Source organism: Strix aluco, chromosome 16, assembly GCF_031877795.1.
Source record: "Strix aluco isolate bStrAlu1 chromosome 16, bStrAlu1.hap1, whole genome shotgun sequence".
Taxonomy (NCBI): Eukaryota; Metazoa; Chordata; class Aves; order Strigiformes; family Strigidae; genus Strix; species Strix aluco.
The window spans coordinates 13573974-13595630 of NC_133946.1; positions in this window are offsets into that span (position 1 = coordinate 13573974).

The following is a 21657-nucleotide window of genomic DNA, read 5'->3' on the forward strand; positions in this document are numbered from 1 at the left end:
TGGAAATGCAGGGGAAGGATGCAAGAGGGATGACCTTTGGGAATTTGGAGTTTAACTGGAAGATATTATTTGAGAGCGCCTTTTGGAAATTCATGCTCACAGGTACAATCTCATACATTTCAAAGTCCTGGTCCAGTTGCTCTAACGTAACGTTAGGCTCCTGAGGCCAAGTCAGCACCAGGAGAGGGTAAGAAGAAAGGAATTCAATCAGAAATGAAGAAATTTCCCCAAACCTTCATTCATTTTTGGGGTATACACTTGCTGGAGTGTCCCCACCAGCATGCTCATCCGTGCTCTGGTCACTGCAGACTCTAGACAAAGACAACTTACCCTGACTTTGGAGCTGTCACAAATGAAAGGCACTTAACAAGTGTTTCTGAAATAAGAAAACCTCTGTACTCCTCTCCTCATCATTCATTTTCAAATTGATAAGTTAAATACCGTACTCCAGCATAAACATTTCTCAGGGACAAAGTATAAACATTTCTAGTGGAGTGCACTTAATACAATTTTGTTTGCCAAGTGGCGCTGTCTCCTCCCAAGCTATGACTATGAGAGGGTTTTATTTAAATGGAGATATGAATTAATTGCACTCAGCACAGCCTCTCATCCCAGCTCTCTCCTGCATCCGTACCCTTGGACTGTCTGAAGGAAAGGGCAGGTGGGAGCTGCTGCAGTACAGCCTTGCAGAGATGCTGGCAGGACACCGCTGCGGCCGTTCCCCTGCCTGCTGCCTCCCCATTCTCCCCCAGATAATTTTATTTCCATTAGAAGAGACGTGACTGGATTTGCTTTAGTTAGATGGCTGCAGATGCAATTCCATAAAAGACCTCCTTCCCAAGGCAAGGGTTAATGCAATGTTTTGTGACCTGGCTTTACAGTGATGGGAGACACCAACTCAGACAGCTGGATTAGATTAATATAGGTTAGATATTTTAAGATTACATTCAAGAGAAGAAAGCCTAATTTTAGACTTTGATTGAAAGCCCATCTTGGTAATAGCATGGCTAATTTCCTTTCAAAATTGGCAAAATTTAAGTTTCAACTATGTCTTAAACTGGGCCCAGCTACTAACAAGTCTGAGCTTTCTGACATCTGTCCATCCCTCTGTCCCTTCTGTACCTGAATTCCTGTTTAGATACAAATTATACAGAAACTGGTGAAACCTGACTCTCCTTCGATTCATACTCAGTTACGTGTTTTGTTCATCCCTGAAATGCTTTGGAAGAAAGTCAGGAAAAGTGTGAATGGAAATAAATTTTGCACTCTAGACTTAAATTTCCAAGTTTTGCAAAGAAGTGCGCAAAACCACAGCCACGTGTGGTGAGTGCTACAAAGCCTCTCTACCTCCGTCACCCCCAAAGGAAGGTGGGCAGTCATGAGTTTATTTTGTTTTGTTTTCTGTGAGATGCTAAAATTGCTACATGGAGGATTTTGGCAAAAACGTTTCTTCCACAGCAATTTGATCATTACGAAAGCCAAGGGGAGGCTTGAGGCAGGGGATGGAGGCTGGGGATAGAGGCTTCAACTCAAGCACTGGAGGGTCCCATGGACTCTGGCCCACTTAAGGTCCCTCTGAAGCTCTGCCAACGCCGGCCTCTCTCTTCCCTATGAGGAGATGCAATCTGTCAAGTCTGCAGAAACAAACTTGTTCTCATAAAACACACAGCAGTAATTTTATGGTACGGGAGGAGAAACGTACAGCCAGGGTCTTGGTGCTCATCAGAAAAATGGCATCTACCTTTTGTACGACTATAGCTTTCTTTCACTTTTTTTTACCTTTAAGATTAAAAACCTCTCGAAGAAGGCTTACAAGGTTTATGGCAGAGGTATACAAGAAGCGAATTAAAATTCCATAAATATATTTGCTGGCTAAAATTTATATATCCTGTATTCCTTAGGTATCTAATTAGACCCAAGAAGAAAATAGCCCTGCAAAGGATAGGCATTTTGTTCAAATAATTTTTAAAAATTGAGCTAAATAATGGCCATTTTATACTGCACACAATATAATTGTTCTTCTTGTATTGGGGAGCAGTTATAAATTATCTGGTATCCCATTCAGTCTCGTTGCCACACCGAGTACCAAACAATTGTGAATGTAGTTACTGGGCACGTAAATTCACGGCTTTCTGACAGCTATACCGTTATTGCTGCTGCTAACTAACCTTCTGCATAAAAAATGCAATCCCTAGGAAAGAAGGAGCATTTATCTAAGTGCTGACATTGAAACATTCTGAATAACTCTTTGAATCATTTGTACTATTATGGGTAGAAAATGTAATTATTGTAATCAGCCTTGAGTCTGAGGCCATGTTGTTTTTTTAAAAAAAAAGGGAGAGGGAGAGAAAGGGGGGAACCCAGATCTGAACAACGAAAATGAACCTTGATAATGGAGCAGCCTTGAATTCCACTTCATTTATCACACTAATGGATGTCAAGATGACCTCAATCAAACATTTTGTTTTCCAGTTTTAAGCAATGGAAAATGCTTTCTCTTTTTTTTTTTTTTTCTGGGGAAAAGAAAAAAAGTTATTTAAATTGTTCCTAGTAATTACATTAGAGTAGAAGGTCAAAGTCAATATGAAATAATATCCACCAACCTTTTGATGAGTCTAGCCCAGGCTCTTTACTGACACAGTTCACATATCTCTATAATCCTAGTGCAAGCTTTGTGCTTTTCCTTCCCTATTCCTTATGTTTTTATACTGAAATAGAAATCACATTTCTTGGTGTTTTTATGAGTTTTCATTTGGAGTCCCAGTAGTAGTTAATCTAGCATTTTTAAGAAAATGATCATGTGGTTTAAACACTACTGCCCTGACTAGCATATTTCAGGAGAGGATATAGCTGTACAAAAGGCAGAGAAATCTAAATAAAAAGAAGTTTATGACAGCAGCATTTCATTAAAATGTCGTGATTCACTTAGACCAATCTCATGAAGAACATCACATGGGACCAGAGGTAGGTCCTGGGCAAAACATTATGAACATGGGCCCCATATCCAGATTTGAATATCAGTTCAGTTATATCTCTGTGATGGACAAGAGCATCCAGATACCAGCACTTCTGCTCCCCATGACTGGTAAAACTGTTGGTTGGATCCAGATTCAACCAGGGCCCAGAGCTCCCTCTGGTGCCTTGTCTTCTTCTGGGTCATGCAACTTAGTTCTGGACGTTGAGTGAAAGTGTCTGCTACTCCTCAGAAATGGGGTGCAAGCTGGATTTTTATGTCATTGTGCAAGTATAGTCCATAATTGTGCCAGTGTCACCTGTAACAGCCAAAAGAGATACCTGATCGATGTATTTTGACTCGTTTAATTTGACAGACCAGCATTTCTGTGGATCCACAAAGTGTCTTGAGTCATTGAGGACCTGTTTCACAGGTTTCCAAACACAACTGTGAGCTGTAGAAATATGAATTGCTTAGAAGCTACGAATGAATTGATTTCACTGAGAACTGTCAGTTTTATTAAAAAAAGAAAAATATCAGAAAAATCTTCAGTCTGAGGAGGAACTATCTGTGAGCATCCACCATCCTTGGACCCACCTGTAGCTGTGGCAGGTACAAGCTTGTCCATCTTTTAGTCTCTTCTGTCCGTGGGGGATGAGGCAAATGCGGTTTCACTTCTGTAGGTGCCAAAGAGTTTTTCACAGGCTCTGCAGGAGGTCTCTCTTTGTAATTTTTAACCACGCTTTTAATATATAGCTGCTTTGGTGTGTTTACATCATGGGCAGGGAAGGGAGATATATGTCCTAAAAGAAGACACTGTTAGAAGATCCAGGTCTCACTTTTGAGCCACGCTTGCTACAGCAGATTATGCAAATCCTGGACTTGGACACAGGAATTAGCCCTAAACCCAGGTGTATGGACTTAAGAGATCTGCACGCTCTCCTGCACCATATAAATTGCGTGTTTTCTGTTCTCTAATGCAAGATTATTTCTGTCTTTTCTACTTTTAACAGGATAATGATGTTCTCTGTTGACATTTTCCACTACAGCTTGTAACATTATAAGAATATCTTGATTTTTAATTCTGGAACTTTAAAGAGTGCTTACATTGGTGTCTTTGGACAGCACTCACAAAAATACCACAGTTTATTTAAGAGACAGCCTGCTTCTTTAGGAAAAGATATGATGCAGTAAATGATTTGTAAGAAATCTACAACAACCATCCCACCCCAGTAATAGCATCATGCGACAGATTTCCGCAGGCCCTTACTCACTTAAGCGTGAAGCTCTTGGAGTGGTCTGTGCCAAATAAACTTCTTTGAAATGGTCAGAAATCATCCATATGGTAAAATATCATCTCGCCACTCTTTACCAATAATTCAGTTTTAGAAAAATAATTTGCAAAAAAATGTGAACCATGTTGGTCCATGCAGGGGACCTTCCTGCAGGAAGGGCAGAGACCGTCTTGCCTGAGTCCCCTGCCCACCCCAGCTGTGTAGAAAGTAGTTGCATGGAAGAAAAGAGTGGGAGCAAACAGGTAAGATGAGAGGAAAGATGTGCAATGCTTAAAAGGATGTCTAAAGAGAGGCAGGACACAGACCTTAGTGTCTTTCCTGAGAGTAATAGTGGACTGTGTATTAATCTCAGGCTAAAAGATAGACTAGTGAATCATAATAGGAAAAAAAAAAAAAAAGTGTGGACATTTTTAAGTTAAGCTTTTAAGAATAAATAAATCTGTAGAATGTGACATAAATCAGCTGCCTCTTTCCCCCTCCCTTCCTCCCCCACCCCCAAACACTTGCTATAGCGATTGGAAACATTTGGGTCTGAAAAAAAAGGGAAAGCTATAAGTGCTTTTTCTTTCTTTTTTTTGCCAAATCATGCAGAAGATGCTGGCAGCTGCAAAGATTCAATTATACACAATGCAAAAAATAATTTAAAAAAATAATGGCACTTGAAAAAAAATTGCCTCTCCAGAAATTGCGTGGAACAATAAATCTGTTAATTAGCTAATTAATATTCAATTGGGGTCAGTGGGCTTAATAGAACCTTTTTCTGAGACCCAAGAAATTTTCCAATCACAATGTTAAGTCTGCCCACTTTCATTATCATCTAAGCGCAGGCAGCCCTTATCTGGCCGCCAGGCGCCCAGGAACAATGCGGCACCATTATCATCCCCATGCAGTGGGTGCGGGTACCACAGTCGGATGTTGCAGGCTGTGAAGTAAAAATGCTTGAGCATTTAGGGTAATTGATATATGGGTTCTGCTGTATTGTTTAGGGCTGTTTGTTTGCTCTACTGGTATTTAAGGCAGCGGAGCATCAGAAGATTGATTTTCATTGGTTGCCATTTTTTATTTTTTTTTTAACGAAATCGATGACAAGTTGTCAGTGCGGGACCCTGACCAATAGCATCCAGCAAGTCCTCCCCACGGCGAGAGGGCTGCCATCAGCCAGGCACACACGGAGGTGCCGGGGCAGTGAGCTCCCCATGCCTTCCGCCGTATCTCGTCCAGCAGAGATGCTGCAGTAACGCTCGCCTCTGCAGGGCCGACAGTTAAACCCACATCACTATAAAAAGGGACACATTTATACCAGTATCACTATAAAAGAGGACAAAATGCAGGATCTAGGTTATTAATGGTGGTAGCTGCTTTTATTTATTTTTCCAAGGGACTGCAGCTTTCTGCTGTAAGACCTGCTGTCTCTTTCTTCCCTTGATATCAAAATATGAAAGTGGGTCTGTTGTGTTTGGGTCCCCCTGCTGCCCCCAGGTTAAGAGAACGCTGTAGATTACAGCTTTTGGAGTTCACCAGACTGAGTACTGTTGTTTATGGTATTCCACAACATTTCATAAAACAGTTTGTGACCGAAATTACATTTGTTGTTTAGCTGGTTGTAAATCCTCCAGGTTAGCCTAGAAAGGCCATCTAGGTCCAAGCAGTTTGACACAGACTCCTTAAATCACTGTCCCAGGCCCCTGGCATGTACCGTACTCTTCTGATGATTAGGTTTTAAATGAAAAATACGATTGGCGTTAACTCTACAGAATGGGGACTTGATCTACAGGACCTACCTGCCCCTCCACTTCTTCAAAGAGTTTCATCTCCACATGCTATTGCAAGTGACACCAAAGAGGGTAAAAGTTGCCTGAATACTTTGCAGTTGCCTAATTCAACTGCTTAAAGTTTCTCCAAGAGCTTCTCCAATGAGGAGCAATTCAGGTTTCCCGCCCTTTGCACAGCTCCCTCACCGGCCCTAGGTTTGTCTGGGAGATAATCTTGGAGAGCTGAAGAAGTGGAAAAGAGGTTTTTCACTGGAAATTTGGAGACTGGGAAATTCTTTTTCTTTCCTTCTTTTCCCCTTTCCCTTTCTTGCAAAGGATCCCTGTTGTCAGTATTCAGGGGAGACTATAATTGCTTAAAAACTGATAATTTGGCAAGTATTTCCCAGGTGACATGCCTGTCGGTTATTTGTGTACTTAACTTTAAACTAGAAACTCCTGGTTATGGATGGCTTATCCCTGAGTCTGCTGGTGCTGGAAACGAACATTTCAGGTGATTTCTTGACAGTGAAGCTATAGGTTAAATGATTTACAGGTGCTGGCTTTTCTTGGTGGCGGCTCCTCAGCCTGGTGCACCGCGAGGAAGTTTTCTCCCAGAGCTGTCAGGAGGACGCGGGTGTTTGTTGGACAGGGAGATTTCTGGAGGAGACAGGAAGGTGCTGTATGTGAGGGGCAGGGGCAGCCCTTCCAGGCCGTCAGCCAGATGCTTGTACTTCCACTCCAGTCCTGCCGTGGTTTTTCCAGTTAGCTTTTTCAGCCCGACTTCACAGGGCTCACATACTTTGTTTTAGGGGCACAGGCTGGGGAGGGGGAAATAATTTTTCTTCTTTCTCCTTCAACTTTCTTCCAAGCCACCGGACTTTTATATTTATTTCCTGGGTAGCCTATGTGCAGTTATTCTGATTAAATCCCACTCGCCACCCCTCTGCTATAGCGTGTGTGCATACCCTAAACCTTAAAAGGAAAATAAAAGCTGCTATTTCCTATTTTCATAAATGAAAAGATGTTTCAAGTATTGGGAGACACTGAAAGAAATTCTGCAGTTTGAAGATACTTCAACTTAACTACTAATTGCAGAGGACCAGTGGGCGTAATTTTGGCACTATATTAGCTTTGCCACTCCATGAATAATTTGCATACAAAATGCTTTATTTTGGCAATCTATTAAAGAGCTATACAGTATTTGTGGCTTATCGCATTCACACAGGAAGCAGGATCCTTGGCCATCTCGTTAAATTCTGTTGATGCATAACAATTTAAAGCATGGCACAAGCTGGTATGACATTTAAAGATGCCTTCACTTAATTATATTACACAAATATTGGGTTGTTTATCCTTGGGAATAAAGTCTTTTTGAAGTCAAAGTTGGCATGCGTATAAAGGAGTAAATTTTAACTGATCCCTCAAGTGGGCCTCCTAGCCGCAAATTGGGGTTCTTGCATTTTTTAAATTATTTGTGATAAGAAGCATTACACTTTGAATACAGCCACTGGAGTTTGTTTGGTACTCCCCCTCTTCTTCTCCTCTAATGGAAAATACGCTCTTTAGGAATAAATTGTCACATGAAACCAGAGGGGTAAGTGTAGGCTGCGGGGGAGAAATGGGACAAACAGTGGTGGTCATAATAGTTTGTGGCTGCAAAAAATCCTTACTTTTGTCTTCAACAGGAGGAAAAAGTCATGTAACACTGTCTATAGACTGCATTGAAGCAATGGGGAAATTAGGGTAAAAGAAAAATCAATGCCTTTTTTATCCCCAGAAGGATAATCAGCATGAAGCAAACAGTGGAGTTTGGGTTTCTCTGTAGATAACAAATTGAAAGGCTGCAAATCTAAAATTCACATTGTTCACTTTAGTGGGGTGATCACATTTTCTTCAGTGGTAGAGGTACTCTTACATATATCCCATGCAGAAGCTGAAGGGAAAAAGACTGAGAATGGGCTGGGCAGAGGGGTACCCAGCTCAGTAAAAGGCACATACATAGAGATCCTAGATGAGGAAAATAAAACCATCCATTTGCCAGTGTTGGGAAGAAAGTGTGATCATTTTGCTTTGTAGATGATGTTAATAATAGAGAATAGATCAAATTTTGGCTCACTGCACAGTAAAAGGGAAGATTGCTGTGTGATAAAAATGCGGGATTGGATCAGGAGCTTTCCTCCATTTCCTGCCCCACTTTGATGAGCAAAAAAAGAGAAAAAAAAAATGTAAAGAAAAGAAAACAAAAACCAACCAATCAAACCAAAAAAACTAGGGAACAGTCCTACCTAACCTTACTTGTAAATAAATGGGATGACCTCCAGGTACAGACAGACCATCACTTAGAGGGTCACTGCATGTCAGTTGAGCTATATTAAATGGCCTTCTGTCCCCTTCTAGACTTATTTTAGAATCAAAATGTGGTGGCTTGAAATGTTTGCTGGGTTGGGTAATCAGAAACATTCAGTTCACCCAATTCTTGCATTATGTAGGAAAAATATATGGTATTTCTCTCTCGCCAAAACCAGCCATACAGAAGGCATTCACTAAACACAGCTTAGAGTGTTTGTCTGGGTAGTTATAACTAATATTTCTCTCCTTTGGTTTAGTTGAGATGTTCACTCTTATAGAAAAATTAACTTTATATCCCATTTCTTAGTATACTTGTTCAGCTATTTAGAGCATTTTTAAAAAACTGGTGTATCTATACTAATTTTAATTCTGTAGTTTCTCTTATTCAGCCACAGTTCTGCCAGCTGCAGCTCTGAGCTGCAGTTCACTGGGAAACTTCTTTGTCCCTAAAGATAAAGTCTCAAAAAGCTGAAAAGAAGGGCTGGTGCTGGCGTGGTGGCCTCATCTCCTTCTTACTTATACTTCGCAAAACTCCGCTGCTGTGAATAGGTATCTTGAAAAACATGCAGGCCAGTGGGAATTAGCATCACTGCACCAGAGGCAGAACCACTTCTTTCACTCAAGGAGAAGTTTGGGTCCTCAGTCTACTTTTGGCTTTGTTGTGTGTGTCCCCTATAATTAATTAACTAACAAGCTGATATAAAGTAATTTTATATATCACGGATTATTGATAAAATCAGTGTTAAGTATATTAGCAATTAGGAAACTAAGAGGATGTTAGGAATCCTTACGTCCAATTAAGTACTATGATTTAAATTACCATCTTCCCATTATCCTCCATTTCAATCTATAAACTGTCCCTTATTGATGATGGATGTGTATAGATGCACTCCTGGAGGAGCTACACCATGTCTTGGACTATCTGCCTGTGCAGCGGGACAGATCCGTGCACAGGCACTATGTTCTGACCCCCAACCATTCGGTCGGTCAGACTGAGGCACCTGAGTGTCTTCAAACACACAAGCTGCCTTAGCCTAAATCCCATGGATTTTTGGTAAAATTTAAGAGCTCCAACTTTGTCCTTAGATCACTGCAGCTTCGTGAGTGCTGGCATATCTTGTCATTGCTGGTGACCATGGCCAAAAATGCGGGGACGTGCTCCTGAAGCGGGCAGACGTGGAGCAGGGTCTGAGTCCTGCCAGTGTCCTTGAGCGGTGCAGCCCCACTGAGGTGGCCTGAAAGCCAGCACGGGGCTGCACTGGGGTGCTCTGCCCCAAGGTGCTCTGTAAATTAGCTAGGCACATCAATAGCTTTTAAATTCTGGCCTTAAAGCTTTGGTCCTCAAAGTGTTGTGGTACCTGCCTTTAACTGGTTATGGCATTTCTAATGACTGGAGCAGGGGTGAGCAACTCCCACTGGTGTAGTTTTTTATCGGGAGTTGGACATTACCTAACTTTAAGGATCTGCACCGAAGGACTGGCTTGAGTTACAGCCTGACAGTACGTATTTTCATCCACTCATCTGCCCTATAATCTGTTAGAGGACTAATCTGTTACTAAAAGGAAAAGGTATTAATTTTTAGTCCTTCTAAGCAAAAAAAAAAAGTAATTTCTGCACAGAAATATTCTTAAGTATCAGAGAGGAAAAGTCTCCTAAAAGCTGTGCTTTGTAGCAATGTAGCAGATCTCCTCCTGCGACTACTTCTGACACAAAGTAAACAGCATTCATATCTACCCTGGTAAACAGCACATTCCTTACTGCTTCTACCAAGTGCAGCTCTAATATTTATCTTATACTTTCTATTTGTTGTGAGATTTGGTTGAATAAATTTTAGCTTCATAATAAACATCTCTCAGAGTTAATGGACCAGCAGCAAGGCTGCTGAGCATCAAGCCACACCAGCAACGCCAGCAACTCCCGGGGAATTACTTGCAGGTGCAGGTACTTGGCAATGCCTGGGGCTTGCCAAATGCAGGCAGTAATGACTGGCATAAAAAGTTTGGCTGGTGCTTTAGATGAACCGGGCATGCTGCAACGCCAGAGCTCACAGATCTCCTGCCCCCAGTTCAGCAGCAGTTCCACCAGATATCTGTCTGCAGTCAGGACAAGGGCCTCATTGCTGTGGTCATAACACCCTGGAAGCAGGCTGCTGCGAAGCCTAAGGACATAATGTGGAAAGTAAGAAAAATCTGCAGTATCAGCTCATACTCAATAACTCTTTTTTTTTCTTTCTTTTCTTTCTTCTTTTTCTTTTTTCTTTTTTTTTTTTTAATCACTTAATATAAAATGGAGAGCACCAATTTTTGTAGCTACATCAATTCTTAGTTGTAAGGAGTTAGGAAACACACGATGTATGGACTGTAGCTATTTGTCACTGACGTGCGAGCATGCAGTCCCAGCCCTCACACCATACCTAGCCAGAAGGTCACTATCCAGCCTTTTCAGGTTTTCAAGTGCAGTTGTATAAGGCACAGCCATGCCACGGCAGTGCAAGCCTTGGTCCTCACGGGATCAGCTACCTGCCTTTTCTCTATGCATTTTTCAAAGCGTAACTCTGAACATGAGCAGAACCAGAAGCTCGAGAGCCAGCTGGCACGGTGGCTGGGACCAGAGCTGAACGGAGCGGGCAGAACAAGCAGGAGGTGTTGAGGGGGGAGGCTGCGCGGGGAAGACAAGCATGATGTGATTACCAAACCACGCGGCTGCTCTGATCTTGAGCTCTTCAGGGCCTTTTTAATTTCAGTGGATGATGCCTGATTTGCAGGTAGAATTTGGGCCTTTAGGCTAATTTTACTTAATCTTACAGGATCTCTTGAGAGATTTTTAATGGGAACTCCGTATTAACTGTCCTTACAGCTGCACATCCAAAGATTATTTAAACTTGAATGCCTTCTCAGCCTTTATCATTGAACATCACAAACTACTATTTCCACCCTTTTCACCAAGCCCTTGATTCTTCCTTCATCCCTATGCTGTTGCAGCTGCAGTGTCTCTCTTTGAGGTTGTCCCCTCCTCTTACGGTTTCTAAGAGTGGGACTTTCTATGGCAAGATGTACTCGTGTCATTCTTCCTTTTCTTGTTTGTGGGAATCATCTATCAGCAGTAGCAATACTGTTGTGCCTGGAGGCCTCAACCAAGTTCTAAACATATAAAAATGGGGACCATAGGTGAAGTCCTGATAACAACTGGAGAAGCCCAACAAAACAGAAAAAAAAGGCATAGAGAGGTTGAACGACTCAAGCAAACACACATGGAAAGTAACTGCCCCAGAAATAACAAGTCCCCTGTGACCTTGGTTAATGTTCTGCTCTTTGATCTGCCTGTCTTCTGGGGACTAGTCCTCCCTAGCACTGCAGAGCTGCAGGATGGACGTGCTGTAGGGAGCCGGGCCATCCATACATTTCTAGCATGAGAAGAATGGCATTTGAATCACACCCCAGACTGAGCTGCACTTGAGCTTGTGTGGGAGGTGCGTGTGCCTTCAAAGACAGGGCTTCGCTTCTGAAAATTACCTTGGCAATAACAGATGACTACAAACACCCTATCAGTCTTATTCTTCTAGTTTGCTTCCACCTCCATCATACTGGGGGGGAGGCTGCCTCCAGGATCTGGTTAGACTTTCATGGTCTGTGCACTTACGTGCCGTCAGGTATGTGCATGAGAAGTGTTTTACCCCTGATATTTGGCTGTTTCTCATGTGTGACAGAAACCTGCTGTGTTCTTTTTGCTTGTTCTAATGTCTCACACTCCACATGTACCTGGTCTGTTTAGTTATCACACTGAAACGTGCTCCAGTATTAGCTCATTGTTGTTCACATGTACAGGGTAACACCTCTGAACAATACGGTCCGTGACATCTGTGTTGGCATTGCTTGCATTAAATGACAGCTTTTCATACAAGCACTAAATTAAATCCTGAGTGGATATAAAACAAGATGGCTCTACTGAGTTGCAATTCTCAAGCCCTGCTTAGCTGTCTTCTCACCCACCAGTGCAGAGTCATACGATGGACTTCACAAGGCTGGTTGGGAGCACTGCTTAGTCAGAAATCAGTATGATTTATGTTTTTCTTTTTCCTAACATGATGGATATCAGCCATAGGACCTGAGCTTCTTTTTGATTAGCTCTTAGTGTTGACCTGTCCCACTCATCTAATGCACAGTTTAGTATGTGGAATGTTATATTTGAAAAGTTATTATTTAAATACCTTGTTTTGTCATAAATGCAATAATTTGAAAGGCATAAATAATAGGGAGATTCTCCACAGCACACATTAATTTCCTGATGTTTTTATCACATACGTAATGGAAAGTACAATTACCAGTTACTTTGCCATCATTGTTAACACTGATAATTAAAAGTAACTGATATATAAAATACTATGCAATAACTGCATTTCCCCTCGTATCTGAGTTATCTCCATTATCACAAATGCTACACTCCCTTCTACCAGCACCCACCAGTGAAATGTGTGGTGAGTGTTTTGCAACATGTTCCCGGGTAGTATGGGACAGGATTTAGCACCACCTAGGAGGGATGCAAATGATATAGCATGCATGCTTGTAAGGCTGTAAAGAGCATTGGGGTGCTGCTGCTGCTGCTGTTACAATAAATGAGATTGCTGTGCACATGGCTTTCTATGAACTCCTATTACTTGCAAAAGATGATCTTGACCAGCCAATTATGTCAGATTACCACTGGCTATGAAACAAGGATCTAATCTGAATCTTATTGATGCTAATGAACATTTTTATGCTAACTTGAAAAGGTGCTGTTGGATCAAGCAGCAAATTATTTTCTTCCAGGGTATTTAAATTTTGATTGTGTCCCACAAAACTAGAATCTCTTGGGTCTACTGAGCAGTGCATAACTCTTGCCCTGTTACAAGGAAAATGTAGAGGCTGACATTGATGAAACAAGGTGGATCTCTCCTTCTGCCAGCTATTTGACGGTTGTGACACATTGTCTTCTGCCATGAGTTCCTACTAGAGACTCGGTTGTTGGTACGGAGGGCAGGGTCAGCGGTATAAACTTTCAGAGCTTCAAAAAAAACCCAGCCACAAGGTGTTTCTATAAAGCACGTATTTCTGGCCTACTTGAATCCAGCTGTGTGACTTTCAGGTCAGGAAGAGGAATTACAATACAATCTTCGCTAACTTTTGATTCTCCACAAAAGGTCTTAACAAAATTGGATGAGTTTTATATGAATATGTTAGCAGGGTGTAGAATAACTCTTTGCTTGCCTTCTTCTCACTGAACTGGTAGGTAGCCTTTCTAGTGTGAATAGAGCCCTTTTTTTTGTAATGAAAGACTTATGAAAATATAATAAGTGAATGGAAAGAGAAGCACAGTAAGTTCTGCATCTTTTCATTGATCTGTTATTTTTAGTAAATCGCATGTAATCATAACACAAAATCCTTGAACTATGATGTGACAAAAATAATCAGAAATCAAGCTCAACCTGAAAAGTAAAGGCATCAGCTCATACAGTTCATGAAAGCAAGAATATATTTTAGACAGTCTAGTTAGCATATTGCAATCTATTTAGCAATGTAGTTAGCATACCACTGTATCTGGTGCAGTGCTGTGTTCCTTATTAATTTTCAATACGTTTATTTGCCTGCTTTATACTTCAGATCTGCTGGGTGCTGTCAGATGTGTTACTCCACTTCCTCGGATTGAATCCAGGGTTTACCGTCTACTTGCCTGCCACTGCAACTCTTGCAACACCTGTGCTCACCCCAGGTAGGGGCATAGGAGATGGGTGTTAGGAGGGCAGTTCAACATCCAGTGTGAACACGTGAAGCAAAAATTAATTATAACATGTACTGTATGTGATGGAAATGAGTAACTGCCTAATTATGTCTCCTGTTTCCATTCAGATGAATTAACGTTTGTTGTGAGCCCTTGGGAAACCAGACACACTTTAAAGTTGTAATGAGTGCTATCATTATTGCTTTTGACAGTCATTGAAGTATAATTATCTGATCATCTATCTTTAAAAAAAATCAAAACTTGTTATATATGAGTTCTGGGCTGGCAAATTACAGAACAGTCACCTTAGGACCTCAACCACTCAGCTATTTTCTGTAGTGGCACTGCCATCTCCTGGAAAAACAGAAGTTGTGCTTTCAAATTTTTCACTTTGAGATGAAAGAAACTTTTCTAGAGCAAAAGGTTAAGTACAAAAGCCAACAACATCTTAAAGGGGTTAGGAGTTGCTGACATACCTGGTTTCAATGTTAGAAATGGCTGCATGGCTCTCTGTTATCAAAGGATTTTGTGGAGGAACAAGAATGGATGTGATGTTTGGAGTGTTATGGGCTACTCCTATCAAAAGGAGATGGTAAGTACTGCTAGGTGCTCCAGTGGTTTGGTGTTTCTTTACAAAACTTAACACATCATGAATTGTCCACCAAGAAATTGTGCAGTATTACTTTACTCAATGCCCCCAGCAGTCAGTAACCCAGAAACAGATACTTTCAGATTATGGGATTTTAGCAGTAAAAAGGTTTGTATTGAAGTTTCATCTGAAAGGAGATGGTATTGTATTTTTTTGCCTGCTTTCTTGTCTTTTCCTGAGCCACCCTGTGATAATTAGCATTGATCATCCTACCAACTTAGTAGTGGTTCTGGCTGCCACTGAAGGATTTCCCCCAACCCCAAACAGTGCTACGTTGGTTTTGTTACTCAGATTTTACATTTGTCCATATCCCCGCTTGTTCTCTGTCCCAATGCCAGCTTTTCCATCAGTGAGCTTGGACCTCTGGCTGCCATGTGTGACCTTCAGCCTCAAGAGGAACTGTTAGATGAGTCTCTCACACTCTTTCCAGGCTCAGCTTCTCTGACTGGCTCCAAGACCAGCTGGAGGATGAAACTGTGGCTCTGCCTGCAGTAGAGGGGGACTCTTCTCCCTGCCTCAGCTCCCTCTTCTAGAAATGAGTGGGGAGATGGGCACCCATGTCTCATGTGGAGCTGCCCTTCCTCAGGAGACAGACCGGTGAAGCACATAGCTCCTCAGCTGTGTTATCTCTTGAGCAGGGCTGAAATCTCCCCCCAGGCCCAACTGCTTCATGCATGCCTTATTTGTTTGCATAGTGATAGAGCTGGGGGGAAGACTGCCCTTGTTTCAGTGAAACAGTTTCTTACTACTGCCTCAAATTATGGAATTTTGTTCAACTATGAAAGATGAAATCCTTCTTCACTTGCACTTATCAGGTAACCTGTGAGATGATGCACTTACACTCTCCGCCCCCCCCCCCCCCCAGATTAGAATACAATTCTAATTACTTTCAAATTTACCAGGCCTTGTTTTCAGGGTATTTTCCTATTTCCAGTCAAAACCAAGTTATTTTTTAACCCAAATTCCTCTTAGAATTACTGTCTCTCTGCTGGGAGAAGCTATGTCTGAACTATCCATGCTTTATTATCCACACTCTGCTGTAATGACGACCCATTACTCCCACACCTGCCTCAGCTGGTCCCATTCCCGTCTCCGCAGTGCTGGAATACGGGTACGCTGGCTGCTCCATCAGCCAGCCGCACACAGCTCCAGCTGAACAGTTCCCCCTCCCATCATGCTCCGTATGCTGCAGGGATGCCAGCCTCATAGACATCGAGAAATTGCACAGCCTTTCACTAATACTTTGGATTCAAATAATTTTTTTCTCCTGTGATGCATGTAAGATATCAAAGCTGCTGCAAAGGAAGTCGCTAGGACTCAGTTGCCCAGCCTGTTCATTTCTCATTGTACGTAGTGTCAAATTGCTCTCTGAAACAACCCTGTGGATAGTGGGATTGTGGAAAGCGGCACCCACTTTTTTGACTGTGGTCAAAGCAAGTCACGTCTAGTCTGTTGAGGGTTTTCCTTTTATTAGAAACACCTAAGCTCCTCTGCAAGATTTTTATATCACACCTTGTCACAGACTTGCTAAAAGTTTTGTAATTTCAGACTGTCCTTCCTTTTTAAAATTATGAAATAGCATCAAGATTTTATTTTCTTTTAAATAAATTCAGTATAACCAGTTGATACGGGTACCATTACCTATGAGGATTTTTTTCCCAACCTACAAGAACTCTTTAAAGTTTCAGGTTTTCTCTTAGATAAGAAAACTTTTCCTGTGCTATTGTAGGATATGCACATACCAAGGCCGGCTACTTGGCAGCCTCTTCCTGCAACTGTACCACTGAAGGATGAGGAACATTTACATGTCTGCAAAGAAAAGAGAGGCAACAGACTTTTCTTCCTCCCTGAACACATTTATTCCCTGCAGCCGCCAATACTTTTCTCTCATGCTTAGGGCAATATTTGATACTAGTTGCCCAACAAGCCTATCTGGAGAGAACATCAGCAATGCAGAGTTTTTACCCAAGACAGATTGCAAAACCAAATTGCTTCTGTTTTCCTAAGCATCCAGACAGGCATCTGCCAAGATTCCCCAGTCACAAGCTACTGCAAGAACAGTTTGAACTGGCCTTGTAAATAGGGACAGGAATTCCTACGAAACTCCAAAAATTTATTTCCAAAGAGCTCAGATTTTTCTAGCAAGCCATTATCCTCCCAGCCCCTCTGCAAAAACGTTAACTAGAAGGATCTTCAGCTCTGAAAACAGACAGTTCATGTTGCTGACCATTACAACACTCCCTTTTCTCACCTCACGCAATATTTCTGAAGTACTGCCAAACCTCCAAACAACATTTTCTGTAGTAGCAACAGAACCTCACCATATTCACCTTTCTGTGCATTTGAGGTACAGGACCACATACCTACCAATGCAGATTTTTGCCACTAAAAGTGCCCCCCGTTGAATGGTTCAGTGTTACCTCCATGTTTAATTTCAATCTGGAAGCTTTAAATTTAGTGAAGGCTACGAGATGATGTCATAATTTCTTGATGCAATGGTTCAGCTTACACAGAGATATCACTCTGGAAAAAAAACTGATGGGAAATGGCATGCTTCTCAATATCCTCAGCATCAAATTTTTTCACATGGCGAATGTTTTTAATAAGCTGAAAGCTACAGTTTGAGACCACCAGCAGTTCTCAAACTAAGCTTAAGGCTTTCCTTGGTACTTCTGATGCCGTTTTGAACTTTGGCACCCATTTTATGATCAACTTTTCCTGGTACCCATTTTTAATTGAAATGCTTCATCAGTGCTAATTTCACACCAAAAGTAATGATTTTTTTTTTAATACTTAAACGGCTCTCTTAGAAGTCCCTTTTCTATCATGTGTATTATGTACAGGCTGGTGCTGAAACCTAGCATTTCAATCACAGCATCATCTCCATTCTCCTTTTCCTCAGCTCCTCTGTAGTCATTGCTACTTCACATCATGCTCAACAGAACTACATACATATTTATTCACCCTGACCCAAAAAGTAATACACTAATACAACCTGTTCTCTTTGTTCATTAGCCAGTCACCTGCCAGAGGAGGCTACAAGAGGACTGAGATCAGCAGGAACTCTCTGGGTACAAAAAATAGTTTCCTATAGAAACCACAGTAAACTGTAAGGCTGGTGCTTCTGGTCTCTCAGCTCAGACAGGCTCCCAGGGGCAGCAGCTGGGCAGATGTGAGAGGCACGGAGAGCATTTAGAGAGACATGGGCACAGATTTTCTACTGGTCACTGCCACAGTCATCCTGCAAGTGGGTCTCGCTGTAGCAGACACCACGCTGTGGGGCTGAAACCCAAAAGGCTCAGCAATTGCATCAGTCCTCATCTGACACTGATATCAGGGGAGTACAGGTACCTCAAAAAACAGTGGGGCCTCTTTGCACTAGATGATGATTTAGCCCAGTCTACACAATCTTTTTTTTTTTTTTTTTTTTTTTTTTTTGTTAGCAAACACTGTTTGGATGTAGATGATTATCCTTCTTAGTAAACAGTTCCTCTATGAAATATCATGCCAGCCTATGAGGGACACACTGGTTGGCAAGCTGAGCCTACAAAACAGTTGATTGATTTTCTTAGAAGCTCTTTCTCTCTTGCCTGACTTCCAGTAATGCCTTTTGCTAGAAGCAAAGACCCTGAAAGGTGCAGCAGCTTTATAACAGACCTGCTTTCAGATATTTCAACCTGAAGCTGAGTTCTCCAGGTCATGGTATTAGTGGTGCTTGAGTTAGTTCAGCCTGATGGCTGGATCAAACCTTATGTCAAGGGCTCGTACCAGTCCAATGACTAAGTGTCTCTGCTGACAGGACCGTCTCTGTAACGTCACCAGAGATGCGTCAGTCCTATTTGCTCACAGGAATTGCCTCTTCTGTTTGTTTTGCCAGATTTTCATTTGATGAGCCAATCAGGGAAGTTCTTCCCCAATTTTGAACTGTTTCATAATGACAGTTCGAAATCACCCATATTACCAGGGAATTTCCATTTTCACTTCTTTGGTTTGGTTTTTTTTTTTACTTCTTTCAACCCAGCTTTCAGCTGGGTTTCTGAATCTTCAGAGATCCAGAAAGCAAAGCTTTATGAACCTCACCTGACTTCTAATGCTGGTATTCTGTTTTATACTTCCTGAGTGAATTGATATGCTCCACAGACAAGGATTTGTGTTGCTTCTCAGTTGGTGGCATTCATCTGACTCAATATTCACACCTATGGGGTGTCCATCAATCTCTGAGCAAGGCACCCTCTGCACCCTTTATTGTCAAGGAAGGAAAATACAGTGTGTTCTATGACATCTGAAAGTAGACCTCCACCTATGATCAGGTGAATTATACCTTAAAAGTACTGATTTACCACTGATCAATACAAACATGTCTCAGACATAAATGTGTATGTCATGGGTATCTGAAGCTAGTGACATGAATCCACCCAGCCAGCCTCATTCTTGCACAACCCCCAGCATTTCCATTGCCTTGTTCTCTCTGGCTTCCCACAGTAAAGGATGCTCCTATAACTACCAGTGTGGACTCAAAATCATTCTCACCCTTTGAATAGTGACAGTTCTACCAGCCACACTGTGCGAGGAACATGCCTTTAGAGAACACACTAGAAATGCTGATCCCAATTATACACCCAGGAGATAATCCCAATTACCTCTGTACTGGAGTTCTTGACTTCAGGGAGAATCTACATGTACCCCAAGCATGAGGTCCATCCAGGTGCACCTCCTGAAGACAGCAGAGCTCATCGCACATGTGACTGTGCCTACAGCCACCAACAGAGGCAGGCTTTGTGAGGCTGGCAGCTTCTCCCATACAGCATCTTCTCTAAGGGAGGCTTTGCATCGTAGTCAGCACAACAAACGCTCTCTAAATTATCTGTACCTCAGCCACAATGAAATCGATTCAGGATGAAGAACTTTCATTTCTAAGTAAAGCGAAAGTTTTGCCTGGTAATGGATAAAATTATAGTTTAACTGGCCCTAAAGGTGGCTGGCACGTAGTAAAGAGGCCATGTTCTCTGGTTCCTACTGTACTAAATGCATCCTCTAGCTGAAAGAAAACAGTGATTATCAGAAAGTCAATTGTCATTCTGCCTCTTTAGAAAAATTCCCATTAAAGATAAAGCCAATTTTAATTAGATTAAGTATCCAATTACTGTAATTACATTTTTAAAAAATTCACATCATGAGGATGACCCTTTTAAAAAGGGTTACAAGAATAATTAGTGTATTCATATTAACCAAAATGTATTGGATAATATTTATACCCAGAAGGCAAAGTACATTACACATATTTCACCTTTGGGGAAAGCTTGCAAATGTTTTGGCAGTGGTATGAATATTTATAGGGAAGAGCGTGCTTTAGCAAGATTATATGAGAAAGCATTTATATGCTCACAAATTTTTACCCAAGGGTAAAGTATACATAAAATGTAGTGCAGAGATTATGGATATGCAAAGTACGATTTAAGCGGGGAATTTATATCAGTTTGTTTAATTAATTGGAGCAGAATACTACTTCCCTTATTTTTTTTTGTGACAGAAGGGCCCACAGAATTCAAGTCTGAGCTTTCTTTCCGCTGATCAATGACAGCAAGAAATATGCAGGGAAAGGGTCTTCCCTCTGCAAGGCATTACCTTGTCCATAGGTTAAACCATCCCCTTTAATGTGTTCCTGATCACATTGTGTAAGCAATCCCATCTGTTACCTGGTGTCACCTTATCAACTCACCATGGAGTTGGAAAACACACAGGCAGCCTCTAGTCAAACACTGCTCATTTAGGGGCAAATCCTCCAATTCTCAGTGTGGGGAAGACTTGAAGATATGCCAAACAGGTTTGCTCACGCACAGAAGACAACAAACCACATCCTTGTTCCAGGCAACCCACAGAAGGCACAGAGGATGTGACCCATTTTTACCTCTTAGGTACAGCAGTGGCTTAGCATACTGCAAGGACACTAGCGGTGCAAGCTCTTGTGCTGTGCACAAAATCCTCGCCACAGACTGGCGAGCACAACATACCACAGAGGTCTTCCCAGCAAATACTACCGGCGCAGCCTAACCATTGATTTCTGTCTGCTCTGCAGCTCATCAACAGATTTGGGAATTACCAAGGCATTACATTCTTCCTCAGAAAAAAGCTCTCAGGTTTCCTACTGGTGTTTGCATTTCTTTAATACTGCAGCATTTATCCCTTTACTACCAAGATACTCTGCAGTGAGAAGCATGCTTGCAGCATGCACATAGACACCTTCCTAAGTTATGTGAGAGAAGCTGTGATGGCACAGCTTTTGGCAAGACCTCTAGACGTATGAGGAGGCTCTTGAGTCGTTTGTTAGTTTGATTAAGTTAAGAAATTTGTTCCTAATTTACATTTATATCAAAGATTATTCATTTTTATAGCAATTTATATGTGACCAGTCAAGAACGAGCAGACAAAAAAAAAAAGACAGGCTTAAAATGATTCATTCAAGTTCTCTCACATTAATTTTCTCTTCACTGAATTATCAGCGATCATACCCAAGCATTCATGCCTTTCCTGTTTTGCAGAACTGTTGAATATTGTTTTACACATAATCCTTAGGTTTTCTATTCATTAAGCCATAGACTGTTGCTCGTGCAGATCTTTACATGTGGAAAAGGTTCTAGCTTCTGAAGATGACCCTTCCCTTATGAGAGGAAAAAGTTACAGTAAGTTGCAAACATTTGTGCAAATGGATGGTTGCTTTGATGCTGATATTGCCTAGATATTGCATGGATAGTAGCATGAACATGTACAATTTCCACAACTCACACTGTTATTTCCTGGGTTTTGAGCTTTCTTGCAAAATAAAGTAACTCAAGAACATCCTTAAGAAAAAAGCATAGAAACAAGAAAAAAAAAAGTTGGATTCATATTGGATAAATTGTCTTTAAA